Genomic DNA, 18,564 nt, shown 5'->3' with positions numbered 1-18,564 from the left:
CATGGGGCACTGTGCTGAGCACACTGCAGTCCTGTCCAGCATGGGGCACCGTTATGATCACACTACAGTCCTGTCCAGCATGAGGCACTGTGCTGACCACACTAGAGCCCTGTGCAGCATGGGGCACTGTTCTGATCACAAGACAGTTCTGCACAGCATGGGGAACTGTGCTGATCACGCGACAGTCCTGTCCAGCATGGGGCACTGTGCTGACCACTCGAGCGCCCTGTCAAAAATGGGGCATAGTGCTGAACACACTAGATCCCTTTCCAACATGGTGCATTGTGCTGAACACACTGGATCCCTGTCCAACCTGGGGCATTGTGCTGAACACACTAGATCCCTGTCCAACATGGTGCATTGTGCTGAACACACTGGATCCCTGTCCAACATGGGGCATTGTGCTGAACACACTAGGTCCCTGTCCAACATGGGGCATTGTGCTGAACACACTAGATCCCTGTCCAGCATGGGGCATTGTGCTGAACACACTAGATCCCTGTCCAATATGGGACACTGTGCTGAACACACTAGATCCCTGTCCAACATGGGGCATTGTGCTTAACACACTAGATCCCTGTCCAACCTGGGGCATTGTGCTTAACACACTAGATCCCTGTCCAACATGGGGCATTGTGCTTGACACACTAGATCCCTGTCCAGCATGGGGCATTGTGCTGAACACACTAGATCCCTGTCCAATATGGGGCACTGTGCTGAACACACTAGATCCCTGTCCAACCTGGGGCATTGTGCTGAACACACTAGATCCCTGTCCAACATGGGGCATTGTGCTGAACACACTAGATCCCTGTCCAGCATGGGGCATTGTGCTGAACACACTAGATCCCTGTCCAATATGGGGCACTGTGCTGAACACACTAGATCCCTGTCCAACCTGGGGCATTGTGCTTAACACACTAGATCCCTGTCCAACATGGGGCACTGTGTTGAACACACTAGATCCCTGTCCAACGTGGGGCACTGTGCTGAACACACTAGATCCCTGTCCAACATGGGGCATTGTGCTGAACACACTAGATCCCTGTCCAAAATGGGGCACTGTGCTTAACACACTAGAACCGTGTCCAACATGGGGCATTGTGCAGAACACACTAGATCCCTGTCCAACATGGTGCATTGTGCTGAACACACTGGATCCCTGTCCAACATGGGGCATTGTGCTGAACACACTAGATCCCTGTCCAACATGGGGCATTGTGCTGAACACACTAGATCCCTGTCCAACATGGGGCACTGTGCTGAACACACTAGATCCCTGTCCAACATGGGGCATTGTGCTTAACACACTAGATCCCTGTCCAACATGGGGCATTGTGCTGAACACACTGGATCCCTGTCCAACATGGTGCAATGTGCTGAACACACTGGATCCCTGTCCAACCTGGGGCACTGTGCTGAACACACTAGATCCCTGTCCAGCATGGGGCATTGTGCTGAACACACTAGATCCCTGTCCAACATGGGGCACTGTGCTGAACACACTGGATCCCTGTCCAACCTGGGGCACTGTGCTGAACACACTAGATCCCTGTCCAACATGGGGCACTGTGCTGAACACACTAGATCCCTGTCCAACCTGGGGCATTGTGCTGAACACACTAGATCCCTGTACAATATGGGGCACTGTGCTGAACACACTAGATCCCTGTCCAACTTGGGGCATTGTGCTGAACACACTAGATCCCTGTCCAACTTGGGGCATTGTGCTGAACACACTGGATTCCTGTACAACCTGGGGCATTGTGCTGAACACACTAGATCCCTGTCCAACTTGGGGCATTGTGCTGAACACACTAGATCCCTGTCCAACTTGGGGCATTGTGCTGAACACACTAGATCCCTGTCCAACATGGTGCATTGTGCTGAACACACTGGATTCCTGTCCAACATGGTGCATTGTGCTGAACACACTGGATTCCTGTACAACCTGGGGCATTGTGCTGAACACACTAGATCCCTGTCCAACATGGTGCATTGTGCTGAACACACTGGATTCCTGTCCAACATGGTGCATTGTGCTGAACACACTGGATTCCTGTACAACCTGGGGCATTGTGCTGAACACACTAGATCCCTGTCCAACTTGGGGCATTGTGCTGAACACACTAGATCCCTGTCCAACAAGGGGCATTGTGCTGAACACACTAGATCCCTGTCCAACATGGTGCATTGTGCTGAACACACTGGATTCCTGTACAACCTGGGGCATTGTGCTGAACACACTAGATCCCTGTCCAACTTGGGGCATTGTGCTGAACACACTAGATCCCTGTCCAACTTGGGGCATTGTGCTGAACACACTGGATTCCTGTCCAACATGGTGCATTGTGCTGAACACACTGGATTCCTGTCCAACATGGTGCAATGTGCTGACCACACTAGATCCCTGTCCAACTTGGGGCATTGTGCTGAACACACTAGATCCCTGTCCAACTTGGGGCATTGTGCTGAACACACTAGATCCCTGTCCAACTTGGGGCATTGTGCTGAACACACTGGATTCCTGTCCAACATGGTGCATTGTGCTGAACACACTAGATCCCTGTCCAACATGGTGCATTGTGCTGAACACACTGGATTCCTGTCCAACATGGTGCATTGTGCTGAACACACTGGATTCCTGTCCAACATGGGGCATTGTGCTGAACACACTGGATTCCTGTACAACCTGGGGCATTGTGCTGAACACACTAGATCCCTGTCCAACTTGGGGCATTGTGCTGAACACACTGGATTCCTGTCCAACATGGTGCATTGTGCTGAACACACTGGATTCCTGTACAACCTGGGGCATTGTGCTGAACACACTAGATCCCTGTCCAACTTGGTGCATTGTGCTGAACACACTGGATTCCTGTACAACCTGGGGCATTGTGCTGAACACACTAGATCCCTGTCCAACTTGGGGCATTGTGCTGAACACACTAGATCCCTGTCCAACTTGGGGCATTGTGCTGAACACACTAGATCCCTGTCCAACATGGTGCATTGTGCTGAACACACTGGATTCCTGTACAACCTGGGGCACTGTGCTGAACACACTAGATCCCTGTCCAACATGGGGCACTGTGCTGAACACACTAGATCCCTGTCCAACTTGGGGGTTTTGGGTACTGCCTGTGTGGAGTTTCTGGGTACTGCCTGTGTGGAGTTTGCAAGTTCTCCCTGTGTCTGCGTGAGTTTTCTCCAGGTGCTCCGGTTTCCTCCCACAAGCCAAAAGACTTGCAGGTTGATAGGTAAATTGGCCATTATAAATTGTCACTAGTATAGGTAGGTGGTAGGGAAATATAGGGACAGGTGGGGATGTTTGGTAGGAATATTGGATTAGTATAAATGGGTGGTTGATGTTCGGCACAGGCTCGGTGGGCCGAAGGGCCTGTTTCAGTGCTGTCTCTCTAATCTAATCTAAAATATACACCCAGGTCCCTCTGCTCCTGAACCCCCTTTAGAATTGTAACCTTTATTCTATATTTTCCCTCCATGTCCTTCCTACGAAATGAATCACTTCACATTTCTCCACATTGAACTTCATCTGCCACCTGTCTGCCCATTCCACCAATTTGTCTATGTCCTTTTTGAGTTTTATAGTATCCTATTAACAGTTCACAATGTTTCCAACTTTTGCATCATCTACAAGCTTTGAAATTGTGCCCTGTACACCAAGGTCCAGGTCATTAATATATGTCAGGAAGAAAAAGGGTCCTAACACTGATCCCCGGGGACCTCCACCTCAAATCTTAAATAAAAAAACTTAACGTGCTGGAAATACTCAACAGGTCTGGCACCATCTGAGTTGAGAGAGAGAAACAGAGTTAATGTTTCAGGTCTGTGATCTTTCATCAGAACTGGAAAAGGTTAGAAATATCAAGTTTGAAGCAGATAAAGCAGGGATGGGGCAAAATGGAGCAAAAAGGGTGTTGATAGAACAGAGGGTCAGAGAGATTAACTGACCAGGAGGTCATGGGGCAAAGGCAAAGAGAGTGTGCTCATGGTGTGGTGAAAGACAAAGCATTAGTGCAGAGCAGGTGTTAAATGACAGAATAATGAACAGCCCGAGCTAAAAGCACCAACATAAAAATCCCAGTTTAAGTCTGGCACATGGTAAAAAATAACTGATGAAACAAAATAATAATAAAAATGGACCAGTCATTCTCTGAAATTATTGAACTCAATGTTTACTCCAGAAGTCTGTAGAATGGACAATGAGGTGCTGTTCCTCGAGCTGGCATTGATGTTCACTGGAACACCACAGCAGGTCAAACGCAGATTGGGTGACCGCTTTGTGAAACACCTCCGCTCAGTCCAAAAGCATGACCCCGAGCTTCCGCTCGCTTGTCATTTCAACACACTCCATCCCCCACCCCTGCTCTCATGGCTACATTTGTGTCCTTGTGTTTACACCCTCCACTCCCACTTCACTTGCTTAAAACCTATTACATTTCTAACCTAAGCCAGTTCTGATGAAAGGTCACAAGCCTGGAACATTAACTCTGTTTCACTCTCCACAGACACTGCTGAGTATTTCCAGCACTTTCTGATTCTATTTCAGATTTCCAGCATCTGCAGTATTTTGTTTTGATTCCACTACAAACTTTTCTCCAGCCCGAAAAGCATCCATTAATCACTAATCTCTGTTTCCTGTCACTCAACCAGTTTAGTTTCATGTTGCTACTGTCCTTTTCATTTGATTAGCTGTACCTTTGCTCACAATTCTGTTGTGTGACACTTTATCAAATGCTTTTTGGAATTCCATTTACACCACATCACAGCATTGCCCTCATCAGGCTTCCTTTTAACCTCTTCAAAAAACGCCAGTAAGTTTGTTAAACACCATTTTCCCCTTAACAAATCCATGCTGATTTTCCTTAATTGACCCACATTTGTCCATGTGCCTATTAATGCTGTCCCGAATATGACACCAAGGTTGCAAACAGACTGTCTGAATCTCAGACGGTTACCATGGAATCAATAGCAAGGGAACAGAGTTGGAGTAGGCAGGGAAAACAATGGCTTCAATCTTCCCAATATTTAATTGGAGGATATTTCTGCTCATCCAGTACTGGATATCAGATAAGCAGTTTGATAATTTAACAACAGTGGAGGAGAGGAGAGAGGTGGTGGTAAGTTAAACTTGATGCAGTTCTTTGATAAAACAATGGAGACGGTTGCTGAGGGAAGGAATGGTGGAAATAGCAGAGGCACTGGTCAGAGTCTTCCAATCCTCCTTGGATATGGGAGTCATGACAGAGGACTGGAGGGCTGTAAATGTTACTCCCTGTTGCAAAAGGAGAGATTAGATAAATCCTGTAACTACTGACCAGTCAGTCTAATGTCGGTGGTTGGAAATTACAAGAGGCCAGAACCCAGCACAAAAATCTATCTTTCTTGTGAAAACATGGGATAATAAATGACAAACAGCATGGATAGTTTAATGGAAAATCATGTCTGATAATCTTAATCAAGTTCGTTGATGACATAACTGTGAGTGTTGATGAGGACAACATGTTTTGTGTTATGTGTACAGACTTTCAAAAGGCCGGTGATCAAATGACATTTCATAGACTTGTTATGAAAAATGGAACATATGGACTAATGTGACAGTGACAGTGTGGATATGATACTGACTCAGGGACAGAAAGCAGAGAGAAGTGGTGAACAGACATTGTTCAGACTGGGAGAGGGGGAGTATGCAGTGCTGTTTTGCAGGTTTCAGTATTAGAACCAGTGCTGTTCCTGGCATATAGATAGATATATAAATGACACAAACGTATACGTAAAAAAAAAACATAATTTCAACTCTTGCAGATGACATGAAACGCATAACTAAAGGTGGGAAAATGCAGACCAGAGAATTATCCAACGTCACAGACGTTTTTCTTTAAAATTTATTCATTCTGGACACTAATCCATCTCAAATTTATTTCTTACTCTAATTTATTTGTGTGTGATTCTCGTGTGAGTGTGTGCGTGAATGTGAAGCGTATTTTCTTATTATTTTATTTAGATACAGCTTAGATTGTTAAGTATAATAAACTCATCTCTTGTTTAAGCTCAGGAAAACCTCTCCTATTGGCTCTTTCACGATCACATCAAAGATAAAAGGTAAAACACTCACTGAGTTGGTCAGCTGGTCCACGGCTAAAAAGGAATAAACTCTGTTGTGGTGAAATAAGATATAAGACAAGAGGGGAGCCTGGGACCCCTCCTCACCTGGCTGTCACAGAAATCTGGAGGTTCGAGTGATCGTAAACCAACAACAAATGAGAAATTGGAAGTAGGGAAAACAATTGATCCTGAGAAAAAACTTAAAATGTCAATGAAGGTTTTATTGTGGCTTTCACTGCTGGAACACTGAAATGCCCACGTTCGAAGACAGAGCAGACGAACATATGAACATATGAATTAGGAGCAGGTGTAGGCCACTCGGCCCCTCAAGCCTGCTCTGCCATTCAATAAGATAATGACCAATCTGATTGAAACCTCAACTCCACATTACCACCTACCCTCGATAATCTTTCACCCCCTTGCTTATCAAAAATCTATCTATCTCTGCCTTACACGTACATAAAGTCTCTCTTTCACTGCCTTTTGAGGACGAGAATTCCAAAGGCTCACAACCCTCAGAGAAAAAAAATTCTCCTCATCTCTGTTTTAAATGGGCAGGCCCTCATTTTTAAATAGTGACCCCTAATTCTAGATACACCAAGATACACACATCTTTCCACATGCAACCTGTCAAGACCGCTCATGATCTTAGATGTTCAAATCAAGTCTCCTCCTACCCTTCTAAATTCCAGTGGATATAAGCCGAGCCTGTCCAATATTCCCTCATAAGACAGTCCACCCATTCCAGGTATTAGTCTGGTAAACCTTTTCTGAATTGCTTCCAATGCATTTACATCCTTCCTTAAATAAGGAGACCAGTAATGTACACAGTACTCCAGATGTGGTCTCACCAATGCCCTCTATAGCTGAAGCATAGCATCCTTACTTTTGTATTCAATTATCCTTGCGATAAACGATAACATTCTATTAGCTTTCCTAATTACTTTCTGAACATGCATATTCACCTTTTGTGATTCATGCACACGGACACCAAGATCCCTCTGCATCTCAGAGCTCTGCAATCTCTCACCATTAGATAATATGCTTCTTTTTTTATAATTCCTGCCAAAATGGACAATTTCCCATTTTCCCACATTATACTCCATTTTCCAGGTCTTCACACACACATTTAACCTATCTATATTCATTTGCAGCCTCCTTATGTCCCCGTCACATGTTACTTTCTTACTCATATTTGTGTCATCAGCAAATTTAGCAACCATGCCTTCGGTCTCTTCATCCAAGTCATTTATATAAATTGTAAAAAGTTGAGGTCCCAGCACTGATCCCTGTGGCACACTACTCGTTACATCTTGCCAGCCAGAAAGTGACCCATTTATGCCTACTGCCTGTTTTCTGTTAGCTAACCAATCTTCTATCCATGCCAACATGTTACCCCCTTCACCATGAGCTTTTATTTTCACAAAACCTTTGATGTGGCACCTTATCAATTGCCTCCTGGAAATCTATGTACAGTACATCAACCGGTTCCCCTTTCTCCACAGCACATGGTACCTCGTCAAAGAACTCCAACAAATTGATTAAACATGATTTCCCTTTCATAAAACCATTTTGATTCTGCCTGATTACGTTGAACTTTTCTAAGTGCCGGCTACACTGTCTTTGATAATAGCTTCTAACATTTTACCTCAGACAGATGTGATGCTAACTTGCCTGTAGTTTCCTGTTTTCTGTTTCCCTCCCTTTCTGACTAAAGGAGTTACATTCCCAATAAAGGAGTTGCATACAGAGTGAAGTAACTTGGTACGGGTTAAAACGTCTGTCTGTTGAAAAGTTGAGTAATGTAGCTGGACAGTTAGGGATTAACAGGGTTAGAATCACTAACAGATAGAGTAATGTTAGCTAAGGTAAAACTAGAACAGGATAGACTAGAATTAGAATTCCAGAGAGAGCGAGAAGGAGCAGAGTGAGTGTCAAGAAAGGGTAAAAGTAAGAGTGTTCCAGAATGAGAATGAGGAAAGGGAGTTAAGGCAGCTCAAACAACTAGAGGGAGACCCATACACCCAGTGAAGGCACAGCTAGTGTGGGAGCTGCCCTTAGCTCAGGACCATGTGCTGATCTCTTAAAGTTCTCCCAGTTCATGACAAAGTTCAATGAGGAGGATGTGGCAGAATTTTTCGTCAATTGTGAAAAACTTGTAATGCAACTGAAATGGCCGTCAGAGAGCTGGACACTGTTTTCACAAAACAAAATAACAGGAAAATCCCATGAGATTTATTCACTGTTGCCAGATGAAAGTTGATCAGATTATGAGATGATTAAAATTGCTATCCTGGGTGTACATGAAATAATACCGGAAGTGTACCATCAAACATTCCAAACCCTCAGAAAGCAGCCTGACTAAACTGACCTCGAGTTTGAAAGAGTTAAGCTGCTTCCGAACATCGGGACATAGGAGCAGGAGTAGGCCATTCAGCCCATCGAGGCTGCTCCACCATTCAATATGACCATGGCTGATCATCCACTTTAATGCCTTTTTCACACATAATCTCCATATCCCCTTTTTTGTCATTTGTAGTTAGAAATCTGTCAATCTATACTTTAAATATACTCAACGACTGAGATTCCACATCCGCCTGGGATGCAGAATTCCAAAGATTCAGAAACTTCTGAGTCAAAGTTTTCTCCTCGTCTCTGTCCTAAATGGCTTCCCCCTTATTTTGAAATTGTATCCATTAGTTTCAGCCTCCGCAACCAGGGGAATTTTCGTCCATACGTCTACGCTGTCTATCCCTTTAATTATTTCGTACGTTTCAATGAGATCCCGACACATTCTTTGAAACTCTCGAGAATACAGGCCCAGTTTCCCCAATCTCTCTTCATAGAACATTCCCGCCATCCCGGGAACAAGTCTGGTGAACCTTCATTGCGCTCCCTCGATGGCAATAATATCCTTCCTAATGTAAAGTGACCCAAAATGCACACAATATTCCAGGTGTGGTCTAAGCAAGGTTCTATACACATGAAGCAAGACTTCACTACTCCTGTACTCAAATCATCTCCTGATAATGGCTAACAGACCATTAGCCTTCCTAATTGCTTGCTGCACCTGCATCTTTTTCAGTGATTAACTGACACCCGGGTCCGTTTGTACATCTACACTTCCTAATTTTTCACTATTTAAGAAATACTCTGCACATCTGTTCCTCTTACCAATGTGGATAACTCATATTTGCCCATATTATATTCCATTTGCCATGTTCTTGCTCAGTCACAATGTCTGTCCAAATCCCCTTGAAGACGCATTGCATCTACCTCACAACATGCATTCCCACCTAGTTTTGTGTCATCTGCGAACTTGGAAATACTACATTTGGTCCCCACATCCAAATCATTGACATATATTGTTAACAGCTGGGGCCCAAGTACTGATCCTTGCGGTACCCAACCAGTCACAGCTGCCACAGTGAGAGTGACCCGTTTCTTCCTACTCTCTGTTTTCTGCCTATTAACCAATCTTTAATCCATGCCAGTATATTACCTCCTATCCCATGTGCTTTAATGTTGCTAACCAACCTCCTGTGGGGGACTTTATCAAAATCCTTCTGAAAATCCAAGTATAACACGTCCACCGACTCCCCTTTATCAATTCTGTTAGTAGCATGCCCAACAAAACTCCAACAGGTTCGCCAAACATGATTTCTCATTCATAAATCCATGTTTACGATGCCTGAACAGATTATTATCCAACTGTCCATTGATCACATCCTTTAGAATGAAATCCCAGCATTTTCCCAACGACTGATGTATGAGAGCAGGTCTATAATTCCCTGTTTTCTCTCTCCCTCCCTTCTTAAATATTGGGGTGACATTTCCTACCTTCCAATCTACAGGAACCTGTCCAGAATCTATAGAATTTTTGAAGATGATCACCAATGCAGCCACAATCTCCATAGCTATCTCTTCCCACACCCTGGGATGCAGAATATCAGATCCTGGCGCCTTATCAAACTTCAGCCCCATTAATTTCTCCAATACAACATTCTTACTAATATTAATTTCCTACACTTCCTCAATCTCCCTAATCCCTTGGATCTCTAATTCTGGAAATTTCCTTGTATCTTCCTCAATGAGGGCAGACACAAAGTAATCATTTAGTTTCACTGCCATTTCTCTATTCACCATTGTACATTCCCCTGACACTGCCTGTATTGGACCCACATTTGTCTTCGCCAAATGTTTCATTTTTAGGTAGCTAAAGAATATTTAAAGTCAGTTTTTGTGTTTACTTTTGACCAGTGGATAGAAACACTCATATTACAGCCCACATATCGAAACCTCAGAGTGGTGATCCATCTCAAGGAGTTCACAAACTCGCTCCCCCTCCCATTAAAACCCACAAAGAGGAACAAAGGGTTCAAAGAGCTGGACAAGTTGCAATTCTGGTGATGAATTTTTCCTTGTACACAAAGCCGTAACCCCAAAGGGAAACACTTCCCTGGTCACCACAAAGACCCGAGAATAAATGATGGGGGGGGGGGGGGGGGTTATAGAAACCCGAACAGCCAAGGGCAAAGAGGAAATGCTGGACACACGGGGGTCCATCCTCAGGTCAAATAGGACGGTACTGAGAGCAGTAGAAACGGCCGAAGACCTGTGTGTTTCCAGTGTAATAAGGTAGGTCGCCATCGAGCTGAATGATGCAAGTGATGGGGAAAACCTGGAGGATTAATCAGGGTCCACCAGATCATAGCAGGAAAAAGGGCCCTGATGGAAATCACAACAGATCAGGCTGTGCCTCCAACTGTGGCAGTCAGACCCATTAAACCTACCACAGAGAGGGCGGGAAAAATAAACAAAATCCTTGAGAGCTACCAGGAATTTGTATCCTAAGGAAAAGTGAAACCATACCCCTTGAGTGAGGGAAGTAAACCAATAGTCATACTCATGGATGCAGGGGCCAGCCAATCCTTCTGCTGGGAAAAAGAAAGTGTAGTGAATGCTAGAGCGTTAGTGAATGGTATCGGAAGACAGTATATGTCCATACACTTATATCCGGTGCACTTGGAGTGTGACCCAGTTTCATGACCCTTTACCATGCGGATTGTCCCTAGTTTACTGATTGATGGGTCGAACTGCTCCTGGGTAATGATCTGACAGGGGATAAGGTGGCAGCTTCCCCAGTAGTTCTAGAGAGACCAAAAGAGGTCCGGGAGACAGAGTAGTTACAGCAGAAATCCCTGATTGTGTGGTGACTCGGTCCATGGCCAAACAATCCCCAGAACTGACACTGCAGACGGATGACCCTACTGTCTGGTTGTCTGAAACCTTCGTTGGGAAGTTAGAGGACCCAAAGGATGTGTTAAACAGTTCTTCCTTTTTTGAGGCTCCACAACCCGACCCAACGTTAAAAAATAGCACAGACTGTAAAAACCAAAACTGAAGCAGAGGGAGTTGCAGACTGTTACTATTTAAAGAATGAGGAGCTAATGAGGAAGTGGAGACCTCCTCACAGAACAGTGGATGAAGAGTGGACAGATGTTCACCAGATAGTGGTGCCGCTGAAGTCCCTTAAAGAAATATTAACAATGGCCCACGAACTTCTAATGGATGGACATGTCAGTATATGAAAAATCGAAGACCGCAGAAGACAGCATTTTGACTGGCAACAATTCCACAAAGATGTGGTGGAGTTCGGTAGAATTGGTCTCACGTGCCAGGTTGTGGGAACCCTTCAGCAGAATGCTGGTAGATTGTGTGGGGCCCCTGCTGAAAATATAACGGGACAACCAGTATCTTCTCACCATTATGGATGTGGTGACCCGATTCCCAGAGGCCATTCGCCCGAAGAACTATCTCTGCCAAGGAAGTGGTGAAGGGGCTAACTCAATTCTTTACCCTATATGGGCTTCCTGCTGAGATCCAGTCGGATCAGGGCACACATTTTATGTCCAGTATTTTTGAAAAGGTCATGGGTAATCTGGAGCACCGCAGCCCCACAGCTCCAGCGACCCGGGTTCGATTCTGTGTACTGCCTGTGCGAAGTTTGCAAGTTCTTCCTGTGACCGCATGAGTTTTCACCAGGTGCTCCGGTTTCCTCCCACAGCCAAAGATTTTCAGCTTGATAGGTCCCTAGTATAGGTTTGTGGTAGGGGAGTTGAGGTATGGTGGGGATGTGGTAGGAATATGGGATTAATGTAAGATTAGTATAAATGAGTGGTTGATGGTTGGCACAGACTCGGTGGGCTGAAGGGCCTATTTCAGTGCTGCATCTCTAAATAAATAAAATAAGTAAATAAATAAAGTCCTAAGCCTACTATCCACAGTCACAATGGGCTTTGGAGCAGTACCACCAGACCCTAAAGACAATGATCAGTCCATACTGCAATGAGCAACCCCATGACTGGGACAAAGGGATGGGATTTCTCCTGTTGGTTACCGAGACTTATCTAATGATTCCACTGGCTTTAGTCTCTTTGAATTAGTTTATGGATACGAGGTGAGTGGTCCTCTTAAATTAATCAAGAAGACGTTTTTGGGACACAGGGATGAGTCTTCCATGTTCGACCACATTTCCGTGCTCTGGGAGCGTTTCACGCCAGGCTGTGCAATGGCTCAGTAACAGCAAAAGATCTCACAGGCAGCTATGAAAAGGTAAGCAGATAGAAATGCCAAGGCTGGAACATGTCATCCCAGAAACCATGTATTGTTAATACTCCCAATGCACGGCGAACCCCTTAAAGCCCAGTTCAGTGGTCCATATCGAGTGGCAAAAGGAATAGTCAGGTAAATTATTTAATTGACATCCCAGACCAAAGGAAAAAAAGTAAATGCTGTGGAGGGGACAGACAAGTACAGATCTGTCAGACAGTCAGGAAGGGAGGATTGAAAAGGACAGTGAGGACAGGTTAGAGAAGGGCCAGGAGTATTCCCAATTGAACCCCCTACTCTCCGATGAGCCAACCCTGAAATGTTAGATAAATTGGACCACACACTCTCCTCATTAAATGCAGGTCAAAGATGCACCCTAAAAAGGCTGCTAACAGCATTTACAGAAACGTGCAAGGACAAGGAAAGGTCCCAAAAAGGCATGTCAATGGTGAGGGCGATGCCTCCCCTAGTCGAAGTGCCGCTGGAGAGTGCAGTGAAAGCTGTATAGACACCTGCTAGCAGTAATGTCGCAAAAGACATAGGGTAGATAAAAAAAATGTTCCTTCCCATAGTTAAGGGAGAAGTGAAGGGAAAATAACCTAAAGTAAACAGCACTTGTGTACCTCACCAGAAAGCTAAAAGTAAGGTCAGTGTGCATCTACCCACTGAAGAACCCAATGATCAGGTCCCAAACCCAAAGCTCATCAAACCCAACAATTTCAAAGCCGAACTCAGCAAGAACAAAGGCCCAGAGGAAATCTCAGACACCTCACTGGGTCTAAAAAAACAATTTATTACACACTGTCGGTTTAGAACATTAGAACATTAGAATATTACAGCGCAGTACAGGCCCTTCGGCCCTCGATGTTGCGCCGATCATCTGACCTACACTATTCCATTTTCATCCATATGTCTATCCAATGACCACTTAAATGCCCTTAAAGTTGGCGAGTCTTCTGCTGTTGCAGGCAGGGCGTTCCACGCCCCTACTACTCTCTGCATAAAGAAACTACCTCTGACATCTGTCCTATATCTTTCACCCCTCAACTTAAAGCTATGTCCCCTCATGTTTGCCATCATCATCCAAGGAAAAAGTCTCTCACTATCCACCCTATCTAACCCTCTGATTATCTTGTATGTCTCTATTAAGTCACCTCTCCTCCTCCTTCTCTCTAACGAAAACAACCCCAAGTCCCTCAGCCTTTCCTCGTAAGACCTTCCTTCCATACTCGGCAACATCCTAGTAAATCTCCTCTGCACCCTTTCCAAAGCTTCCACATCCTTCCTATAATGCGGTGACCAGAACTGCACGCAATACTCAAGGTGCGGCCTCACCAGAGTTTTGTACAGCTGCATCATGACCTCGTGGCTCCGAAACTCGATCCCCCTACTAATAAAAGCTAACACACCATATGCCTTCTTAACAGCCCTATTAACCTGGGTAGCAACCTTCAGGGATTTATGTACCTGGACACCAATATCTCTCTGCTCATCTACACTACCAAGAATCTTCCCATTAGCCCAGTACTCTGCATTGCTGTTACCCCTTCCAAAGTGAATCACCTCACACTTGTCCGCATTAAACTCCATTTGCCATCTCTCAGCCCAGCTCTGAAGCCTATCTATGTCCCTCTGTACCCTACAACACCCTTCGACACTATCCACAACTCCACCGACCTTCGTGTCATCCGCAAATTTACTAACCCACCCTTCTACACCCTCATCCAGGTCATTTATAAAAATGACAAACAGCAGTGGCCCCAAAACAGAAACTTGCGGTACACCACTAGTAACTAAACTCCAGGATGAACATTTGCCATCAACCAACACCCTCTGTCTTCTTTCAGCTAGCCAATTTCTGATCCAAAGCTCTAAATCACCTTCAACCCCATACTTCCGTATTTTCTGCAATAGCCTACCGTGGGGAACCTTATCAAACGCCTTACTGAAATCCATATACACCACATCCACTGCTTTACCCTCATACACCTGTTTGGTCACCTTCTCGAAAAACTCAATAAGGTTTGTGAGGCACGACCTACCTTTCACAAAACCGTGCTGACTATCGCAAATGAACTTATTCTTTTCAAGATGATTATAAATCCTATCTCTTATAACCCTCTCCAACATTTTACCCACAACCGAAGTAAGGCTCACAGGTCTATAATTACCAGGGCTGTCTCTACTCCCCTTCTTGAACAAGGGGACAACATTTGCTATCCCCCAGTCCTCCGGCACTACTCCTGTCGACAATGACGACATAAAGATCAACAACATCGGCTCTGCAATCTCCTCCCTGGCTTCCCAGAGAATCCTAGGATAAATCCCATCTGGCCCAGGGGACTTATCTATTTTCACTCTTTCCAAAATTGCTAACACCTCCTCCTTGTGAATCTCAATCCCATCTAGCCTAGTAGGCTGTATCTCAGTAATCTCCTCGGCAACATTGTCTTTCTCTACTGTAAATACTGACGAAAAATATTCATTTAACGCTTCCCCTATCTCCTCTGATTCCGCACACAACTTCCCACTACTATCCTTGATTGGCCCTGTTCTAACACTTATCTTTCTTTTATTCCTGATATACCTATAGAAAGCCTTAGGGTTTTCTTTGATCCTATCCGCCAATGACTTCTCGTGTCCTCTCCTTGCTCTTCTTAGCCGTCCCTTTAGATCCTTCCTGGCTAGCTTGTAACTCTCAAGCGCCCTAACTGAGCCTGCACGTCTCATCCTAACATAAGCCGCCCTCTTTCTCTTGACAAGCGCTTCAACTTCTTGAGTAAACCACGGCTCCCTCGCTCGACAACTTCCTCCCTCCCTGCCTAAGGAGAAAGATTATCAAGGTGCATAGTACCTGAGTAGTTAAAACTTCATTAGAGGAGAGAAAAGGAAAACAAGCAATTGGTAATGCATTGTCCAGGGTCGAACCCGACACATAACCATCCCAGACAAAACGCCAAAAAAATTAAATCAGTACAGCTGTAACAGACAATGTCAGCTGCAGTAATTCTAAGATTAATGTGTGAATTTGAGAAGTGATTACTGAGAATGAATGTGTATTTCTTTCGTTTTCTTCCCACAATTCTGTAATGAAATGTTCCTATTATCACATTTCTTTCCATGAGCTGTGGCGGTGTCAAGATAACACAATATGCCAAATGAGGAATTTTAATTCATCGATTGGAAACTTACACTCAACTTTTAATAGAAAACATCCGACAGTTAACCTTGAAAAAGCTAGCAGCCAAGATGGCCACCGCAATTGGTATCTGAAACATCTTTTCACATTCCAAGGCCTACGACAGGAGACACATGTATGATGAGCCTGGACCTATATCATTGGCTTGCTCTAGTGATTGAATTACCGAAGATTACATTCATTAACACGGCATACAAGGCTACCCTGACACATTCAATTTCAAAGAGCAAACTCCTCCAAGTATTAATACTGGCATCCTGAACCCTGGGGAGATAGAAGTTTCTAACTGCTTTCATTAGAAGGGTCCAGAGAATGCACTGAGGCAGTCATGAGACCTTCTGTCCATCTCTGTGAAAGCTGGGAGATTCCCCTGGACAAAGACAGACAAGCCAGTGATTCAAACTGTGCAGAAGCAGAAGGGCTGTGACCACCCCCCACCCCCCCCCCCCCCAAGCTCTCTCTCTCCGACTCTCTCTCCACCTAACATCACAAGTTTGAAAACCACATTCGACTGTGGGCCCCTCAAGCCTACAGATTGATACAGACAGAGTAACCAGGGGAAGAAAGCCACCTACAAGTCTGCCTCAAAGAAAACCCTGAGCAATGTGGACCAGCCACAAACCTCACTTCGACAAGCAAAAGACGTCAAGAATATAACTTCAGCTGGAAGACCACGGAATCGCCCAACATCACAGAATGAGTTTTTTTTTTTTAAATTTAGTCTGGACTCAAATCCAACCACAAATTTACTTCTCACTCTGTAATCTATTTGTTTGTGTGTGTGTGATTCTCGTGTGACTGTGTGTGTAACCGTGTGTTGTGTTTTTTTAATGATTTTATTTAGATCGGGTTTATATTGTTAAGTATTATAAACTCACCTCTTCCATGTTTAAACTCAAGAGAACCAGTCCAATCAGTTCCTTCACCATCACACCAAAGGTAAAATGTAAAACACTCAATGAGACGTTACTATTGCACTGTTTATAAAGGACAAACACTGTTGCAGTCACATAAAGAAGCGCCACTCTGACCCCTCCTCACCTGGCCATAACAATTGGCCGGGCTGGGGATGGAGAGAATATGGGGATGAACTCAGCTCACCATTAAATAGATTCCAGAGGTTGTAAACTTCCTGGTTCAGCCTGAGACAATGGCTAACGAGGGGGATGCATATCATGGACAGGGAATGGTGCTTGTGACAGGAACTGAAGACAATGCTTTCAGTCTTCTCACGATTTAAATGACAAGAACACTAAATTAGTGAAATATGGTTTATGAATCTAATAGTTGGATACAGAGACTTACCAGGGACACCAATAGTAGTGAGGATAGGATAGTAAATACATTGAATCATCTTCAGAGCAAAATAGATCCGCTGTTCTAATGTTATCCAATAACAATCCGCTGTAAGATAGTCAAACCAATAGGATACACTCCTGTCACTTGTTGTAACATTCCAATCTATTGTTCTCAGATTCTGACCCATTGTTGTAACATTCCAATCTATTGCTCTCAGATTCTGACCCATTGTTGTAACATTCCAATCTATTGTTCTCCTATTCTGACCCATTGTTGTAACATTCCAACCTATTGTTCAGATTATGATCTCTCCTCACCATCTCTCTGCAGCCACAGTTCCCTATGAGTGCCGGAGCTGATGCTCCCGCTGACACTTTCAGAAAACACATTGAAAGGAGTCCTGTATTAATAGAAGAGGGAAACCCTCCAGTGACACCATTAGGGTCCATGGAGACTGGCATTAATTACAGTCACTGATCAAACAGGTTCAGTTAACCCCTTTCAATTCAGCACATTTTGTACCACAATAAAGTAGAACATTTATCCAGTCTGCATGGGAATTATGAGAGTTACTGAGGGAAGAAATGGTGGAAATGACAGAGGCAATGGACAAAATCTTTCAGTCCTCCTTGGATATGGGAGTGATGCCAGAGGTCTGGAGGATTGTCAACGTTACACCCTGTTTAAAAAGGGGAGGTTTGGTAAACCCTGTAAGTATCAGTCTAATGTTGGTGGTTGGAAACTTCTGGAGGTCATAACCCAGCACAAATATATATCTTGCTTGCAATACAAAGGTTTATACATGACAAGCAGCACGGAAAGGTTAATGAAATATCATTCCTGATAATCTTCATCAGGTTCGTTGAGGACGTAACTGTGAGTGTTTCACGTAATATAATCATCGAAAGTTTAAGATACAGAAAGAGGCCACTTGTCCCATTGTGTCTGCAGCGGCCGAAAAATGATCCACCTATTCTAATCCCACCTTCCAGCATTTGATCCATAGCCCTGCAGATAATGACAGTTGAGGTGAACATCCAGTTTCCTTTTCACTGAGTGGAGGGATTCTGCTTCAACTATCCTTTCAGGCAGTAAGTTCTCGATCCTCACTATAAACAGGGGACTCAGTACTGAACCCTGTGGAACGCCACTGTAAACAGTTCTCCGGTCAGTAAAATACCTGTCAACAACTACCCTTTAATAAAAACAAGAAATGCTGGAAATACTCAGCAGGTCTGGCAGCATCTGTGGAGAGAGAAGCAGAGTTAACGTGACAGGTCCGTGACCATTCATCACTGATCTGAAAACTTAACTCTGCTTCTCCC

This window comes from Heterodontus francisci, unplaced genomic scaffold (assembly GCF_036365525.1).
Source record: "Heterodontus francisci isolate sHetFra1 unplaced genomic scaffold, sHetFra1.hap1 HAP1_SCAFFOLD_73, whole genome shotgun sequence".
In the NCBI taxonomy this organism is placed as follows: domain Eukaryota; kingdom Metazoa; phylum Chordata; class Chondrichthyes; order Heterodontiformes; family Heterodontidae; genus Heterodontus; species Heterodontus francisci.
This window is presented reverse-complemented; position numbering follows the sequence as displayed.